Source organism: Equus asinus, chromosome 17 (genome assembly GCF_041296235.1).
Source record: "Equus asinus isolate D_3611 breed Donkey chromosome 17, EquAss-T2T_v2, whole genome shotgun sequence".
NCBI lineage: Eukaryota > Metazoa > Chordata > Mammalia > Perissodactyla > Equidae > Equus > Equus asinus.
In genome coordinates this window covers 49,036,799-49,054,650 of record NC_091806.1, presented here as the reverse complement: position 1 = coordinate 49,054,650, position 17,852 = coordinate 49,036,799, and the positions used below count along the sequence as shown (strand labels likewise).

The 17,852-nt window shown below is 53.4% G+C and overlaps 2 protein-coding genes across 6 annotated transcripts in view; one reads left to right on the top strand and one right to left on the bottom strand.

The window, feature by feature from the left end:
* KCNQ1 (potassium voltage-gated channel subfamily Q member 1) overlaps positions 1–17,852 on the bottom strand; it is a 337,726-nt gene that overhangs the window by 151,536 nt on the left and 168,338 nt on the right. The window lies entirely within an intron of this gene.
* Positions 1–17,852, top strand: part of LOC139040826 (uncharacterized) — a 92,421-nt gene that overhangs the window by 3,000 nt on the left and 71,569 nt on the right. The window lies entirely within an intron of this gene.

The following is a 17,852-nucleotide window of genomic DNA, read 5'->3' as shown; positions in this document are numbered from 1 at the left end:
TTTGGCTTCCTTGGGCGTTCCGCGTCGGGGATCCAAGTGCGGGGTCAGATCCCCGTTTGGCTTTCTTGGGCCTTCCGCATCGGGGATCCGAGTCCGGGGTCGGATCCCGCGTTTGGCTTCCTTGGGCGTTCCGCGTCGGGGATCCGAGTCCGGGGTCGGATCCCGCGTTTGGCTTCTTTGGGCGTTCCGCGTCTGGGATCCGAGTCCAGCGTCGGATCCCGCGTTTGGCTTCCTTGGGCGTTCCACGTTGGGGATCCGAGTCTGGGGTCGGATCCCGCGTTTGGGATCCTTCGGCGTCCTGCGTCGGGGATCCGAGTGCGGGGTCGGAGGTCCGGGTCTGGGCCTCCTGCGGGTTCTGAGTCCAGGATCCATGTCAGGGTCTGTCCGAGTTAAGACTGGAATTCAGAGTCGGGGATCCAAGGCCGGGGTTGGATTTTTGCCTCTGGAGTCCGCCTCCGGGTTCTGCCTCTGGGATCCGAGTCTGGGGTCGGAGCTCCGGGTTAGGAGTTGGGGTTGGGGGTCAGATCCCTAGTCTTGGTTCTGAGTCGGGGTCTCGGTTGTGGTTTCGAGTTGGAGATCGGAGTTGGGGTTAGAGATCCGAGCCAGGGATCAGAGTCAGGAATGGAAGTCGAGGTTTCTCGTCGGGGTGGAGACTGAGAGGTCAGCCCTGAGTTGGAGGCCGGGATCGCGAGTCCAGGCGGGGGTGGGAGGAGGGAATGGAAGCCTCGGCCGTTTCCGGGATCGGAGCTGACGGTCGGAGGCTCAGCGTGGGCAGTAGCCGGGGTCAGCTGTGGTTCAGACACCCCCAGCTCCGTCCGCCCGCAGTGTCCCTCAGGTCAGACGGCCTGCGCTGTGAAGGGCGCCTGAGTGCCTGCTCACAGGACTGTCTTGGGCGCGAAAGGGATTAATTCATCCACACAGGACACTTCTGTCCTAGATTGTCACAAAGTTTCAAAACTTGCTAATAACAATAATATTCACATTTGAGGTACATTTACCAGTCCTTTTTCTTGCTGCCCTGCCAGTGCTGGAGGAAGAGCTCCCAGGAGGGACTTTCCTGTTTTGTTCTCTGCCGCACCCAGCAAGAGCCTGATACCCAGCCTTGCTCAGGCAATAGTTGTTGAAGGAAAGCAGGCAGGCGGATTAACCGGATTTCTATGGTGTCTCAAATGATCCATTTCTGCACCTGTTTTCCAGATACTCACTAGGAGAAAAATTTAAGGATTGGGTTGCTTGATTACGGTTCTATTTTAATGTTTCCAAACATGCTAAAGAGCAAAGTGGGCCCAATTCAGGATTTATGCTCCAGTTAGACGGATCTTTTAAAATTCCGAATCAGAGCCTGTCCAAATTCAAATAAGGAGAGCACAGGAAAATTATGAACTATTTCCCTTATGAACATAGATGCAGAAGTCCCTGTACAACGTTAGCTAGCCAAATCCAACAGTATATTAACAAGTCTTAAACAAGTGGGATTTCTCCTAGGAATGCAGAGATGATCCAATATCAGAAACTCTATGCGTGTAATTCACCGCATTAAGAGGCTAGAGGAGAAAAACCATATGGTTCTCTCAATAGAGGCAGGAAAATTATATGATAAAGTTTAATGCCCATGTATGATTTTGGGGGGGGGGGGACACCACTTAGCCAGCCAGGACTAGAAGGGGACTTCCCTAACTTGACACAAGTTATATTACAAAACTTTAGTTTGCGGCAAACAAACCAAAAGTGTATCCATCCCTTTAAGATGAGGAGTTAGCCTAGGATACCATGCTGGCCATCCCCTAACATAAGAAAAGGAAAGGGAGTATAAATGAGGGCTGAAGAGAGAGAGGAAACTGCCGGTCACAAGATTGTCTGCATCAGGGTCCTCAAACGTTTTGGTCTCTGGACACTTTGTTCTCTTAAAAATTATGGAGGTCCCCCAAGAGCTTTTGTTAATATGGGTATATATCTGTTGATAGTTACCTTCTTAGAAGTTAAAACTGAGAAATGTTTAAAACACAGGACTATACAAGCACATATTCCAGTGGGGTCATGCTGCCTCTGGAAAACTCTTCAACTTTATGAGAGTGAAAGCAGAAAAGGCAAATAATGTCTGAGTATTATTATGAAAATGGTTTTGACCTTGTGTGAAAGGGTCTCTGGGGTTCTTGGACCACACTTTGAAAACTGCTGAGCTACATGAAAAAAAAAAGTTAAACTTTCAGAACTAAAAAGAGACTTCAGTAAAGTTTTTGGATATAAGATCAACGTACCCCCACCCCCCTCAAATATTTCTTTATGCAAGTAGTAACTAAAAAGTATAATAGAAGTTAACATAGCAATCAGAATAGCAGGAAAATTTATATCAGGTCTAGGAATTAACAAAGAAGACTTTTATGGAGAAAAATTTAAAATTCTATTGAAGGATATAAAGGAAGATTTTTTTTTAAAGTTTTATTTTTATTTATTTATTTTTTGAGGAAGATTAGCCCTGAGCTAACATCCACTGCCAATCCTCCTCTTTTTGCCGAGGAAGACTGGCCCTGAGCTAACATCCGTGCCCATCTTCTACTTTATATGTGGGACGCCTACCACAGCATGGCTTGCCTAGCAGTGCCATGTCGGCACCCGGAATCCAAACTGCCGAACCCCGGGCCGCCAAAGTGGAACGTGCACACTTAACTGCTGCGCCACCGGCTGGCCCCTAAAGGAAGATCTTTTGATATGGAGAGACATTCTATTCTCTTGGATGGGGCAGCTTAGCATTAGAAAGATGTCAGGTTTTTCCAAATCTGTAAATTCAATACAACTCCGCTTAATTCCAGTTGGAGCTTTTGAGAAACTTGACAAACATATTCTAAAATAAAATGTATGTGAAAGAAAAAGATCTACAAACACCAAATGAACTTTGAAAAAAGATAACAGAGAAGGCCTTGTACCACCAGATCCTGGGGCACACTCTGAGCCTCAGTAATTGAAACAGTGGAGGACAGAGGCCCAGAAGAGACTTCAGAGGCAGCCTTGCATCTAGAGGAAGGTGGCATGAGATAAAAGGTGGCACCATATGTCTGTGGGGACTATTTAGAAGATGGTATTGGGAAAATTAGCCCTGAATGGAGAAATATGAATGTGGATTCCTACCTGACCCCTAGAAAAGTAGGCTCCAAATGGACTAAAGATTTAAAAGTAAAATGTACCTGACGTTTGCTTAATAGGAGAAAACTACGAAGAATAATTTCATGGCCCAGGGTGGCCTTGAGGTCTTCAACAGGACCCAGAAAGCACAAACTTTAAGACTAAAATTTATGAACTTGAATACATTCAAATTAACTATTTCTGTTAAATAAATCCATCATCGCAAAGGTCAAAACTATTTTCACTAAGACATGATTTGCCTTTTTCACTCTCATTCGTGTTACTTTGCCTGGGTTACAGATGACAGATTACAAGATAGATGAAACAACTAAAACTGATAAGGGACAAAAGCTAAAATATACTAGGAAGTCCTACAAATCAATAAGGAAAAGAGAAGAAACCCAACAGAAAAGTGGGCAAATGATCGGCAGTTTGGAGGAGAGTTACCAAATACATGAAAAGATACTCAAGCTCATTTGTAATCAGAGAAATGTAAATGAAAGCTTCCTACAAGAAGAATTAGAAAGTAGGATAACGCCAAGTGTTGGCAGAAACGCAGGAAACAAGTCTCCCTGTGTGCTGCAGGTGGGAATGTAGACAGGCACAGGCATTCTGGAGAGCCGTCCAGCACTTCTTCCTCAAATAAAATATTTACTACCTGCAACCCAGCAGTTTCCCTCCTGGGTAAACAGCTAGAGCAGTTCTCACCAGAACAACGAGGGGCTGTGTATGTGTATGCTTAGTGCAGCCTGCTTGTGGGGGTGGGGAGTTGGAACCCGGCACTGTGGTTAGGAGTAAGGACTAGATGTACACTTCACAAGATGGAGACATGTGCAAACACGGGACCGAGTGACACAAACGCCAAATAGAATGAGGGCCTCAGTACACGACTCTGTATTAAAATTAAAATTACACACCACCCAGACATGCTAGAAGATACTCCATGCATTACCACGGCACATACACACAATGATATAAATAAATTACATCGGAGCAGCTGTCTATTGTGGGAGGGGAGCAGGGTGGAAAATGGGGATTAAATGGAAAAGCACAGAGGAACAGAGTGATGCCTCCCAAGGTGACCCTTACAGGGTGACTGTGTTTCATGAACTTAGGGCTGTGGTCAACCCTGTGTGCTACGCAGTAGAGTCCCAAAGGGCAAGAATGAATGAATGAACGTCCCATCACTCCCCTGCCATATGCCTTCTAGTGGCTTCTGTTTCTAGGAAATAAATTTTGAATGCTATCAGGTTTTACAAGATCTGCCTTGCTTGCTGTCCTTCTCCCTTACAGAACTCCTGTCACGCCAGCTTTCGCCTATTTCTCAAATCAGCCAAGTGCCTCAGGGTCTTTGCACCGGCCACTTCTGCCTGATTGGCCATTCCCTGTGATCTTCTCCTGACAATTCCTTCTCATCCTTCAGGTCTCACCTGAAACGCTGCTGGTCAGGGGGACCCCGCCCTGCCATTTCAGTAGGCCCCTGCAGTCACTTGCTAGGTCAGCACTATGTTTCAAGTCTCTAAAAGCACAGGCTGTGCCATTGTATTTTCTAGTTTCTTAGGCATCTACTTATTTGTTGCCTGCCTGTCTCCTCCACCGGAAGGGAGGCCCCATGAGAGCGCGTCTGTCTCCTCTACAGGGTCTGCACACGGCGAGTGCGTCATGCATTTCTGTTGAATGGCTTCATTGATTTGTTGAATGAAGGAAGGGCCAGGCCAGGAAAGCGTGCAGTGAGAAAGTAAGCAGCACGTCAGGATCCTCGCTCCCCAGACCGTGTGTTCTCGACTGCTGTACTGGTGACATTTGGGCCAGACCATTCTTTGTTGTAGGAGGCTGTCCTTTGCGTTGTAGGATGTTTAACAGTCTGCCTGGCCTCTACCCAGCAGATACCAGTAGCACCCCCACAGTTGTGATAATAAAAAATATCTCCAGACATTGCCACATGTCCTCTGGTGGGCAACCCAGGTGAGGGCCACTGCCTGAGACCAGCTCCAGGGTCTGGGATGGTCTCTGTTCTATCCCTTTAAATGAAGCAAGCCCTGGCCTACATCCTACCATACCCAGAACGTCTAGCCTCATCCTCTCAGTGAGAGACCCAACCCAGGCCTGGCTAAGTGGAGCCGCCCTGCCCTCGCCAGCGGTACAACTCAAGGTTGGGGGTGTCTCAAGACCCATGGCTTGAGGGCTGCCACCTGGGGCTTTAGTCAGAACAGTCTTTCAGCTGCAGTCCCTAAGCCATTTCCAGAATGGGCACCTATGGCTTGTCTGAATTAGAAGTGGCCTAGGTAGAGGCTAGGTGGGCCCTCTCACCTTCTCCACTTAGTGCACACTGATGCCGGAGTGGTTCTAGGGGGACAGCAGATCCATAAGGTTTGCATTATGCTCTAGTCATCCGAGGGGGCCTCAGAGCAGGCCTGATTCGGGGGAAGCGGTGGCCTCTAATACTGTCTTTCCTTCTCCTGTGCCCCCTTCAGCCTTTGCCAAGTTCCTCCATGCTGGCCTGCTTAAGCAGGACTGGGTCACTGATGGGAGCCTGGTCAACCCAGGGTTCCAATGAGATCAGCCAAGAAGGTCCAAGAAGCCACCCAGCATGCACCCATTCCCCCAGCTGCTCCATCTAGGGAACTAAAGCCTTTCTCCAGGAGGCTTTCCTAGTACTGGGTGAGGCCCTTGTTTGCAATTTAAATGTGGCCTCATTTATGGAAGAATCCTTGCCCCTCCGAAAAGCCTTGGGCTTAGGCTCACCCTCCCTATTGGCCTGGCCTCAGCCAGTAGAAGAAACTGATCTAATAGGCCTTTCTCCAGCTAATTGCTGCAATTAGTGTCACAGAATGGGGACTCCCTGGGGGGCCAGTGCCCAGCACACAAGACTGTTACAGGCTAGAGCCCAGGCCCAGCTACTCAGGCTGCTGTCTGGGCACACTGGGCCCCCATCAAGGTTCTGGCCTGGTTTCAAGATTGGGGTGGGAGAGACAGCTGGGCCCTTGGGCGCTCAGGGGAGTTGTGACAAGTGTGTACCTGAGCAGTTCAGTCCAGTGGCCACACAGGTGACCCTGGGCTATTGACATATGACCCTCCTAGAAGAGGCCCTGACTGGAGCAAAGAGCCAGACCATATTTGCCTGAGTGTGAGTGTGTCCAAGAGGGCAGAAGGGAGGAGCATCCAATGGTGTGACAGGAAGTAGTCACTGGAGCAGATTACTTTCATAGAGTGGAGAGCCATTTCCCAAGGGGCTGAGTGGAACCTTTTCTCTCCCCTCCCTTTACAAGGGAGCTCCTGTTTCTTCATTCAGCATGCTTCTGGAGGTTCTGGGAGACTGCAGCGAGAACACGTGTGCCGCACGCCCACTAGTGATACAGGCCGTGGCATATCTGACTTGGAGGCAGTTCTGCCATCTGTGCAGCACTTTTCCAGGCAGTGAATTATGCCTGAGAGGCAGGGCAGCGATCATTGCACCATTTTACAGATTCGGCCATTGAACAAATCTTTGTTGAAACCTCACCAGGCACCAGACAATGGCCTAGACAGTAGGGATTTGACAGGAGCGGGAACCTACTGGCCCCTGCCCTTGTGGAGCTTGTAGTCCAGAGGGGAGAGACTACTCAGTGTGCGAGTGTCTTCTACTGCACCCAGAGGAGAGTGCCGTGCAGGCAGGAACACAGAGGAGGCCCGTAACAGGAACCACTTGGAATAGGGACTCAACCAGAAATTAGTTTGAGGTTCCAGAGGCTCCCTTGGGGAAGGTGGTAGGAGGCAGGAGACACCTTTCTGACAGGTGCAGAAAGAGGCGAGGCATGTGAACTGTGAGAGTGAAGAGGAAGAGGAGAGCTGCAGGCAGAGGCCAGACTAGACAGGCCATACTGCCACTGAGAACTTTGGCCTTGAGAGCACTGAGAGCCACTGAAAGGTCCCACGTAGGGAGTGTGACCCAGTTGGATCCCCATTCTGAAAGGATCTCCCTCTGCTGAGCAGAGAATGGACTGGAAAGGGGCCAGAGGCAACTGCAGTGCCCAGAGATGGTGGCATACCAGGGAGTGGCGAAGGGAACGGCAGGAGGCAGAAAACTTCCAGAGATAGTGAGGGGTGAAGTCAGCCTGGCGTGGTGATGGGCTGATGTGGGCAGCTAGGAGGGGGAAGTGTTGGGAATGATTCTGTGATTTCCAGCTTGCATGGCTGCAAGGGTGGGTGGCAGAGACCTTTGTTGTTGGAGAAGAAGTGCGCTTAAGTGGTATGGAGTGTGGAATAACAGAGGCTATAGAAGGGACCTGTGGGGCAGGCGACCGGAATGTGGGTCTGGAAGGTGGAAGGCCAGGGTAGAGAGACAGATGGGAGTCAGGGACTCACAGACGATGCCAGAAGCCACTGGGACTGGGGAGCAGCTCAGGGAAATGGTTTGGAGAGAGAAGAGAAGCCAGCCCCGACAAGTCCTAAGGAGCTCCTTTGTTAACAGCCAGGCCAGGAGGGAGAGCTTGCAAAGGAGACCAAAGACAAAGCCAGAGAGGCGGCAGGAAAGCTGGGAGACCAGGAAGGAGGGAAAGTCACCTGCCTAATGGTCACGGCCCCTATGGAGGCCAGACTGGAACTAGTGTTCTTGGTCCTCTGATTGTTGGCAGTGGACAGCCACTGGCTGAAAATGGCCCTGTTGAGATGTGCCTCCAGCCAGTGTGGCTCTCTGCTGGTCACTTTTCCCTAGGACAGACAGGGAGAGGCCCCTTCCACAAATAATTCTTCCTCCTCTCTCATTTTGCCCTTGGAATTGTGGCAGCAAAGAGGCTCTCCCTGCAGCACGTGCAGGAGGAAGCCGGGTCGACTCCCGCGGGGAGGCCTTGTCCTTGCTGAGCTATTTCATAACCTCGGAAGGGTGGAAAATCCCCCCAATCTTAATGCAAAGCCAGCAAGCTGAAAAATGGCCTTGAATAGGCTGAGATGAGAAAACAAAGAGGCCGTCAACATTAGTCAAGGAGGGGAAGGGAGCTTCAGCAGACCCCACGCAGACAGCAGTTTCTCAGCTTCAATGCCCAGACCCAGAGATCCAGCTCAGGATGGGCGTTCAGGGGGGCGGCAGCAGCCCTCCAGCTCAGCCTTCCTGATTAACAGTTCAAACAGGCTTCAAAGGCTCAAAAGGGGTTAACTGCAGAGCCTCTAACTCCTCCGCTTGCTAATTTTTAAACACAGCTGAGCTCTGAACGCCCCTCCCAGAAGGCCCTGAGAGGGACTCTGCACAGCCCCCACTCCTGGTGTTGCCAGGAATACACGTGCATCTAGAACAAAGGCTCCCCATTTCCTCCCTCATCCAGCTTGTTCTGATGCCTAAGCTAAGACTTCACCCCAAAGTCTCTGCTCTCCATCCAAGCCTGGTGGACGTTAACACATGGCCATGACTTCCAAATGAACCTTGGAGATTGGCGTAAAGGAGCTGGGACCTACACCCGGGTGAAACCCTGATGGGAGCAGTGCCTCAGACTCCCGTGTCCGCACAGACCAGCTCCCAGCAGTGGGAGGGCAGCAGCCTGGGAGCTAGCAGATGAGGAGAGCATTCCCACAGCCTGAGGTCCATGGTCTCCATCTGACTCCCCTGTCAGGTCACGCCCACCTGAGGGCTCTAGGGCACACATCCCATCCTCAACCACCGGGAGGGGATGAAAACCCCTCCGAAATTCTAACAGCTGGCCCCCTGCACCCACGTGCACTAAAACACACACCCATGCCCAGCTCGTGCCCTGCTCCCTGACATGGCCTGGGGTTCTGTCCCCTCTTCTTGTCCAACCCTTGGCCCCTGTGGCACCTTCTTCTTGATGGAAGCTGAGACCCCCACCAGGCCCAGTGGCTGTTCCTGAGGTCCCAGGACCTGGCCTCTGCTCTCACGCTGCCCCATTCCCGGCCCTGAGACAGGGAGGGAGACAGCCCTTTTAGTACAGGCACGTCACATGCAAAACTGTCACACTGGCAACAGTAGAGCTCCTTAACTGCGCAGCACCTTAACTTCATCACAATGGACTTTATTTAATCCTCGTAACAACCCAACAGGGATGGAGGCACTCCCTGCATGCGCAGATGCAGCAAAGGGCAGCTTGGCCACACGAAGTGACTTGCCTGAGGCTACTGGGCAGTTTAAGCTGCTGTCTGGGACACCAGCCCTCCGTGTCCTCTCGTGGCTAGGGAGGGCTGCGGGCCTTTATTGGGCCCCCTGTCCTAACTGTGGAAGACAGAATCAGTCATCTTTCAACTTTGCTGGAGGACCAGGCCAGAGAAGGCTCATATGCCTTCTCAGCCTGCGCAAGGGTAAAGGTCTCCCAGGCAGCTGAGGCCCATCACTGTCATTGTCGTTGGGGAAAGTAGCCTGGGAGTCCAAGAGGCCTTCCCTGCACATGCAGGGGTGTGTGCCCAGAGAGATGCCGGAGGCCATGGCTGAGCACCTGGGAGGGCCAAATACCATGCCATTAAGGCATTGCTTCCTTTCCTGCATGGGCTGCTCGGAATCCAAATGTCACCCCCCAGCTTCCTTCCCGTAGAAAGTGGGCCTGTACCCAGGCCAGGTGCAAAGGGCAGCTGCCCCCACAGCCACTCACCTGGCCCTGGCCTCTGCAGCAGGCCACTCACCCCACTGCCCCTCCCACTTCTGCTGCCAGGGCTGCAGGCCACTTGCTGGTTCGTTTTATTCCAGAAATGTCTGGATGTTTGAGAATCCAGAAGACCCCCACTGACAGATTTCCATTTCATTCATTCATTCATCATTCATTCTGTCCCTCCTGTGCAGGCCTAGTGCTGGGACATGGGGGCCACAGATGGGGGTGCCCCTCTGTGAGCTCCCAGGCTGGCAGACGAGGCAACGGAGCAAACCGGGGGCTATGAGGTGGAATGTTCAGTGGGCACACTGGCTGCCTGGGGCGAAGGTGCCTTCTGGACTGAAGAGGGAGGAGGGTTCTCCAGACACCTTCCACCCCTAGCTCTCCCAGGAACACCAGTGCCTGGGGGGGAGCAGAGGGCAGGGGTCTCTGGGGGCTTCTGTCCTGGCTGGCAGGGCCGCCCCTCCCCAACTCTCCCCTTTTCCCACAGAGGGGGCTTTTTCCACTCTCTCAGGCCCCTTTTCCCAAGGCCACTAAAAAAGGCCTCAAGCTCTAAGAGGGGGCATCCCAAGAGTGACATTGAGTCCCAGGGCCGGGTGGGAGATTATCTGTGCAGAGGCTGATAGGAACGTCCCCCAAGGGCTGACTTCAAAGCTACTCTGCCTAACCCCCTGCATCAAAGTCAGCAGGCTGAGCTGTTTGAACATTAAAAGGGGAGGGGTGGGCAGCCTCCCCAGCCACCTGCATCTCGCAGCTTCTCTCCTCAGGGTCTCAAAGGCCTTCCTGTGCAAGCAGGTGGGGGCCAGACCACCCTATTCCCAGGGAGACAAGCCACTACGGTGGGGAGGGGTAACTGCTCCTCAAAACCCTGCAGAAGGTACGCTTGCATCCCAGGGCTCCAGGGTTCCCATCCTGGGCCCTGCAGTCCTAGCTTTCCTGGTCATCCCTTGCCATTTTCTCAGAGGTCTTCCAGAGAGACCCCCACAGGTGTGGGGGCAGAGAGCAGAGCCACCTCCCCCAGCTCAGCTTACGACCTCACCGTGTGACCTTTGGCCTACCCTCTCCCCCTTGGTCATCTCTCCAGGGGGCTGGGTCCAGTGGGCTTTTGGAGGTGGCAGAATATGTAGATGTGGTGTGGCAGGACAGCACAGTGGTGCCAAACAGCAGCTCCAGGCTACCCAATTTGCATCCCAGCTCTGGTGCAGGTGAGGTGTGTGTTGTATGGCAGGTCACCTAATCACTCTATGCCTCATTTTCCTCATCTATGAACTGAAATTAAAACCACCAGGTACCTCCTAGGGTTATCTGGCTAGTTAAAGGGCCAGCTCAGGCCAAGTATCTGGGACAGCGCCTGCCCTGTCAGCAGTGAGTGTGTAGAACAGTGGCACTGGGGCCACCAGGCCCAGCTGTATGACCTCCACCCAGCCACCGGAGCCTCGGCTTGCTCATCAGTGAGCTGGAAGCCAAGCTCGGCATCCTCCTGCGAATTGGTGAGGGCACAAGCGGAGGCCAGGGCCCAGTGCCTCACAGAGGTCCAGCGAACGGTGGCTACTATTGAAACCTCTTGGGAAGTTCCCCAGACATGACAGGAAGGTCCCCAGGAAGCCGTGTGAGTGACACACTTGGATTGTCCAGAGGCCTCAGTTTCCTCATCTAGACAGAGGCTCGCCGTGGTACCTTCCTCCCAGATCAGACAGCCCGGGCTGCAGAGCCCTGCATGATTGGACACACCCTCAGTGGGCTTGGGGCAGACCCTCCCTTCCCCTCTTTTGGGATCTCTCTGCCGAGGCTGGGGTTTTTCCACCCAGCCTCCTCCCCACTCAGTCGGGTCCCCTGCCTGACCCCAGCATACCCCAGCCCCAGAAGCAGACTCCTCGTCGCAGCCCAGCGAGCTAGCTAGCGTGTGTGCCCATACCCGGAGGGGCACTGACTCCTCCTTTACACAGGAGACATCAAAGGGAAGCAGGAAGCAGTGGGGCGGGGCTGACCCCCAGCAGGCAGGCAGAAGTGCAGTGTCACAGCTCAGCCTGGGGCCTAACTGCTGGGGATTTTCCATCCCACCAGGATTTCCGCAGGACACCCCAACTCTGGTCTTTGAGGCTCCTCAGGAACCAGGGTTTGGGTTGGAGCCTGCTGGAGCAGGGCAGGGGGCTGGGCTGGGCGACTCGGGAGTGTGGCCAGGGACGCCAGGAGGCCCCAGCCTCGGTCTCCCCACAGCTTGCTGGCTACTGGTCCAGGTGCATCAGAAGACTGTACCCTGAGCTCAGGGACCTGGCATGGGAGGGAAGGCCACACATTTTTGTAGAGGGCCTGAGAAGAATGGAGAAGAGAAACTGCCCCTCCCCTGCCAGCCACACCTCCTTGACAAGGGTCAAGGGGGCCAGTGCCATCAAGTAGGCTGTGTAAAGTATCAGAGAGGACCACAGAGAGACAAACAGTCCCAAGTCCCAGGTTCCCAGGATGGCCCTCCTGAATATGCTGCAGCAGCCCCAGTGCAGGCAGGGACGCTGTGTGGACAGCTGGACCTATGGGTGTGTATCTGCCTACCAGAGCCTTCTGTAGGTGCAGCACGGAAGGCAGCTGCAGTCAGGCCAGGCTGTCCCAGCCCTCAACCCAAGGCCATCGGACCTGGGAATCCAGTACTCTCACAGCCCCTGTGTTTGGTGGACAAGCTGTCTCAGACCTCTCCAGTGTAGTTTGTGGGCTCAGAGCTAATTGTTATGCCCCATTCAGGGTGTCTGTGTCCTGTCCCTCAAGAGCTAAGACTGTCAGGTCTTTGCCCCTGAGCTCTTGCTCCCATCTCAGCAAGCTTGGCCTGGCCCTGTCCTTGCCTTTGTTCACCGGGAGGATGAACCAGGTGTGCCCTGTGTCACAAAGGCCCTCCTGGACCTGGGTTGACTTCTGGGCTGGTCACTGGGCTGACACATACCAGGGCCATCTGGCCAGAGGGAACTGTACCTGAGTCCCTTTGGTGGTTCTGTGGGGGTGGGCAGAGGGGTGCTTGCTCCAGAGGGGATGCAGTTTTATAGTTGGAAGCCCAGGTCCCTGGCTGAAAACAGGGCTGGGTAGGACACTGCAGTCTTGAACCCGCCATCCAGGCAGGACCCGTGTTTGCTTCAGCAGCCATGCTCTATCTATACAGTCCAGAGCTCAGCCTAAGCGCAAACGCGCTCATGTGGAAAGTGCTGGCAGCCGGGCTCCCGATCCGGTTACAGCAGCTGTCTTTGCAGGAACGAGCTGCCCAGGGCTGGGAGTTGTTGTTCCAGGGCTGCAGATGAGACTGTACACTGGGGGCGGGTGGAAGTGTCTGTTAGTGGAAATTGTTTCAAAACAATCATGGAAACTTGGCAGGCAGGGGCTCTAGGCGTAGGGGTCTGGGTCTCCTGGTCAGGCGTTGGGGTGCCCGCACCACACTGATAAGCCCAAGTGAGTGTGTTCCTCCCCTGGCCAGGCATGGCACGGTGTGGTGTGGTCTGGGGTCTGGCTTCCTAGACCAGCGGTGTTTACTGGAGTGAGGATGTTTGTTCCGTGCATCACAGGGCCTGAGAGTCACACAGCCAGGCTAGAGCCAGCTGGGGGTGGGCAGGATGGGCGGGCACAGCTGTGTTCTCAGGAAGGCATAGAAAACCCCAGAAGTGAGGGGGTAAGACAGAATGAAGGCCCACACTTTGTCCTAGGCTCAGACTTGCTTGGGGCTGGCCCACCATCCTTCTCTGCTCCCCTGTCCAGATGGGAGGGAGCCAGAGGGGGTTAGAGTGAGCCCTGCCCTGACTCTCCTGGGAGTGGACTGAAGTCCAGAGTGTGCAGGCCTTGCCCATGGCACCCAGCAGGCTGATGGGAGAGTGGGCCAGGATTCGGGCCAGCTCGTCCACAGAGACACACGGTCTCCCCTAGCCCAGGCAATGGCCAAGCCCCCTGGTGAGTCAGGAAGCAGCCTGGGAAACAACCCCAGCCTGCTCTGCTCTGGAGTCCTAGTCCCGGGAAGGGGCAACTGCAGGACCTTTTGGGCAGACTGAGTCAGAGCATCAGTGGCAGGGGCCCACCCCCACAAGCCCCAAACCCCAGACTTGAAGGCCCAAAGCCTCTCTGGGGCCTCTGAAATTCCAGTGCCTGAGTGGGAAGCCTCTGGCCTCTAGTGCCTGCGTGGGCTTGTCCCCCAGACCTCACACAGGGTGATGCCAACCTGCCTCACAGATGTGAGCTCTAGTTATCTGTGTAGGTGCTCCCAATGCACAGTGGGGCCAGGGTCCCATGCCTAGGTGTGAGCAAGCCACTGGTGTGGCCCGTCAGACAAGAGGCACACTGGGCTTCTGGGGACCCTGAGGGTTTCCCGTTCAGGGTGCAGTTCCATGAAAGGAAACCCACTGATACCTGTCCAGCACCAGTGATATGGGTGGACCCCCACATGACATGGCTGGCCTGCTGAAGTGTGAGACACATGGTTATGGGTGTGCCATGTTATGGCATGTATGCTGTGGGGCTTTGAGAAGCATTGATAAGAGAACTGAATGTGTGCTCTTGAGCCGTGCTAGCCGTCCCCATGTAGGGGAGCATTCTGTCCAGATGGGGACTCTCTCCAGGCAGCCCCTTCCCTGTCTAATTGTTTGACTGTCAGACCCTCTGTGCCAATAGGATCCCCCTCCATAATCTGTAATTGTCATAGGTTGTCCCAAGAGGCACACATTTTAAATCTGGGAAATATGAGTACCCATGAGGCAGGGATGGTTGTGAATGAAAGGCACAGAACTTTAAAAATGGAAGCTGTTTTGCTCCCTCTTCAGTCACCTGGTACAGACATAATGCACTGTATGGATTGGGAACACAAACCTGCTTTGAAATACAGAGAAAATCTTTGTAAGACCTAACCTACATCTCGGGGTGCTCTCTGGAGGGGGCTGGTCCCCGGCTTGCCCTAGCAGGGGAGACCCCTAGCACCTGCCTGTGGCTGGAGCAACCTGTGAAGGGAAAGTGGAAAGCAGAACCCCCTCTTACCCTTTCTAAATGGGAAGACCTAGCCGAGTGGCTCCTCCCAGGTCCCTCAGCCAAAGCAAGTTCTTAGTCTGCCCCCGGCTCCCAGCCAGGTTGGTGAGCCTGTTCTCCTAGGAAAGCTTAGCTTCAACTCTGGTGCCATAGACAAGGGACATTCTTCTCTGCCAGAAAGGCACTTCAGGGACACTGAGAAAGCAAATCTATTGCTTTTCCAACACCGAACAGTGGAAAAGGAGGAAGAGAAGGGAGGTTGGCCGGAAAGTTCTGGAACATAGTCTGTTTACCAAAGGAGCATGTTTTCAAATGAAAGAGAATGCTGCTGGGAAGCTGAGGGATCAGTGGGGACTGAGCCCACATGGCCCCCTGGAGCTTGTGTTGTGCCAGCAGCAGGCTCCAGGCCCTAATACCCACGCCTGGGCCACCTCAAAGGAGAGACTGCAGGGATAGAAATGGGGCAGGCCACTCTGGCCACATGAGTTCCCCTTTTGTTAAGTTATAATCCAATCAGAGAAGGTATTGGGCACAGTGGCTAGTGGACAGCTGCCTGTCTCCTGGCAGAGCCCGACCAAGCCCCCACCAACGCTTTTCCTCCTGAGCCTGATGGTGTGCCCCATTGTCAGAGGAAGGTCCTCTTGAGAGCCGGTGTGAAAGGATTCCCAAGTTGCTGTACCAGTTAATGAGTTCTTTGCTCTAAACAACGTCTTGATAAAGGGGCAGGATGCAGTTAGCTGGTGTTGAATAAGGAGAGAGTGGTTGCCAGGGAAATGCTTCTCAATGGAAAGAAACAAAAGGCTGTCATCAGGTTTTGTCTGACTAGGAAAAAACGTCGTAGACAGCGTACCTTTGGCCATCTTTTGTGTTTGTGATTTGGAAGAGAGAGGCAGCAGTGAGTATGGGGCCAGGGAGAGGAATCTAACAAGGCTGGTGTGTGAGGTGGAGGCTGAGGTTTTGGGCGTGGAGCAAGAGCAGCAGCCCCAGAGGCCCAGGTCATCTGGGCCGACCTGGAGTTCAAGCCAGGAAGGAATAGGGAGGGCTTCAGGCCCAGGCCAGGCCCTGGGGCCTTCCAAACTAGAAGCACTGAGACCGGAAAGGGAGGGAGGCCCCAGAAGCCGAGATGAAGGAGCAGGTTGGAGCAAGTAGTGTTTGCACCGAGCTGGCGTTTCAGGGAATGTTCATGGTCTCAGTGTAAGGGGCTTTTACTTCTTTAAGTCTTGCTCTCTGTTATAAATCTCTGCATCTCCTCAGCAGTTTGAATTGTTTACTCTGAACTAAGCCCTATGTTTTTAACGAGTCATGTTTTAATAGGAAAACCATCTTTGATGGAATCATATGCAATTCCTACTTTTTTCGACCAGCCAGAGCCCCAGGACCAACCTTTGTAGGCAGTAGTGACAGGCAGAGTGGCCGCGCACATGGCCTGGAAAACCTGGCTTCTACATGTCCAGTCTTACAAACTAAAACACTCTTGCCCGCCATACTCAGGCCGACAGGGTGTGGAAGACCAGGACCCTCGCTCTGTCCCTCACCTCCAGCTCCATCACCCACAGTGCGTGAGCCCTCATTCAGAGGCTTTAATCAGGTGCTGGCCTGTCCCCATGCCTCCTGAGCTGATAAGATTTCTCCTGGGAACAGGAAGATCTAAAGGCCCCTGGTTCTCAGGCTAATGGGAGACTTGCCGTTAAGAAACGGGAGCAGACTTCCTCTCTCGGGAGGCAGAACTAGTGCAACCAGGCAAGGAAGGCATCTGAACATGGCCTAGTGGCAGAGAGACTCCTACCTTTGGCGCGCATAGACGTAAGCACCTCTGCAGGCGCCACCATTTTATATTGGGAACATCTGCCGCCCCTGAGCTGTGGTTTCTTGATCTACAAAAGCTGAAATGGCCCCTACAGACGAGGCCCCGGAAGGATCATCAAAGTCATGGCATTTGATTTCCTTGCATTTCTAGAAGGGAGTGGGCTCCAGGGGGAGAGGTTCTTTGTGATTAGAGACCCTTGGTAGACTCTGGCCTCCAACTGCCATGGCCTGTAGGGTGGGGACATGAGCCCTGGAGAGGAGCAGGGGTAAATGAGCTCCAAGAAGAGCTCTGAGGCCTCATCGCCACTCCGAGACCCAACATGGGCTGCTGGGGCCCCAGCAGGCCCTCGTGGGAGGACAGACCACAGCTGGGGCCCTGCACCTGACTGGCCTGAGCACAAATCACCGCTCACTTATTCATTCACTTATTTATTCACAAAACATTCACAGAGCAGCCATGATGGGCTCCACATGGATTAAGCACTGAAGATAACAACAGTGAACAAAAAAGGCCCACTCCTGCCTTCACTGGCCTTGCGTGACTGCAGGAGACAGCCACTAAACCCTTCACAAATACACACACAGTTGTCCATTAAGAATGGGAAGGGATGTACGGGCTTCTCTGTGGCCCAGTCTGAGGCTTACAAATCAACCACTCTAAAGAGGGGACATGTCAGCTGAGACCCACAGAAAAATCAGCCCCGGCCTCGAAAGGGGAGAGGGTCAGAAGAGAGTTTGGCTTGTGTAAAATGATACCGCAGTGACTTCATCAGACCTACTAGCTTTGTGACCCTGGGCCCCAGACTTAACCTCTCAAGCCTCAGGTTGATTATATATAAAACGGGAGCGATAATATTCTTATATCAAAAGCTGCTGTGATGTGAGGATTAGTGAGATGATGTTTCTAAAGCACTTGGCACAGTGCCTGGCTAAGAGGAAGTACAAGTACTATTATTATTTTAAGATTATTCTTTAGTCCAAGGTGTGTGCAGGGCTGGGGAGTTTTCTCCTTACCTAAACAAAAGTGCCAGGCCTCCTTCAGAAGACCTGGATACCTAGGGAGCGCGACGATGAGACCAGAACTGCCCCTGCCCAGCTCCTCCTGGTGCCCTGGGCCTGCACAGTGCATGGTGTGCTCACTTCTACCTCCTGCGTGGGAGAACAGATACACGAGGTGAAGGGGGCACCCTGTCTTCCACCTGCCTTCAGGGCACTACATTGACTCTTCTAGGTCCCTTCAGTTCCAGAGCCTGGACCCCACACCACACATCAGCCCTGGGGGAGCCCATGGGAGTTCCATGGAGCTGCCCTTTGCCCTGGTTAGCTTGGGGTGCGTGTGCCTGCACGTGTGTATGGAGCTGGAAACCGCCGGAGAAGTCA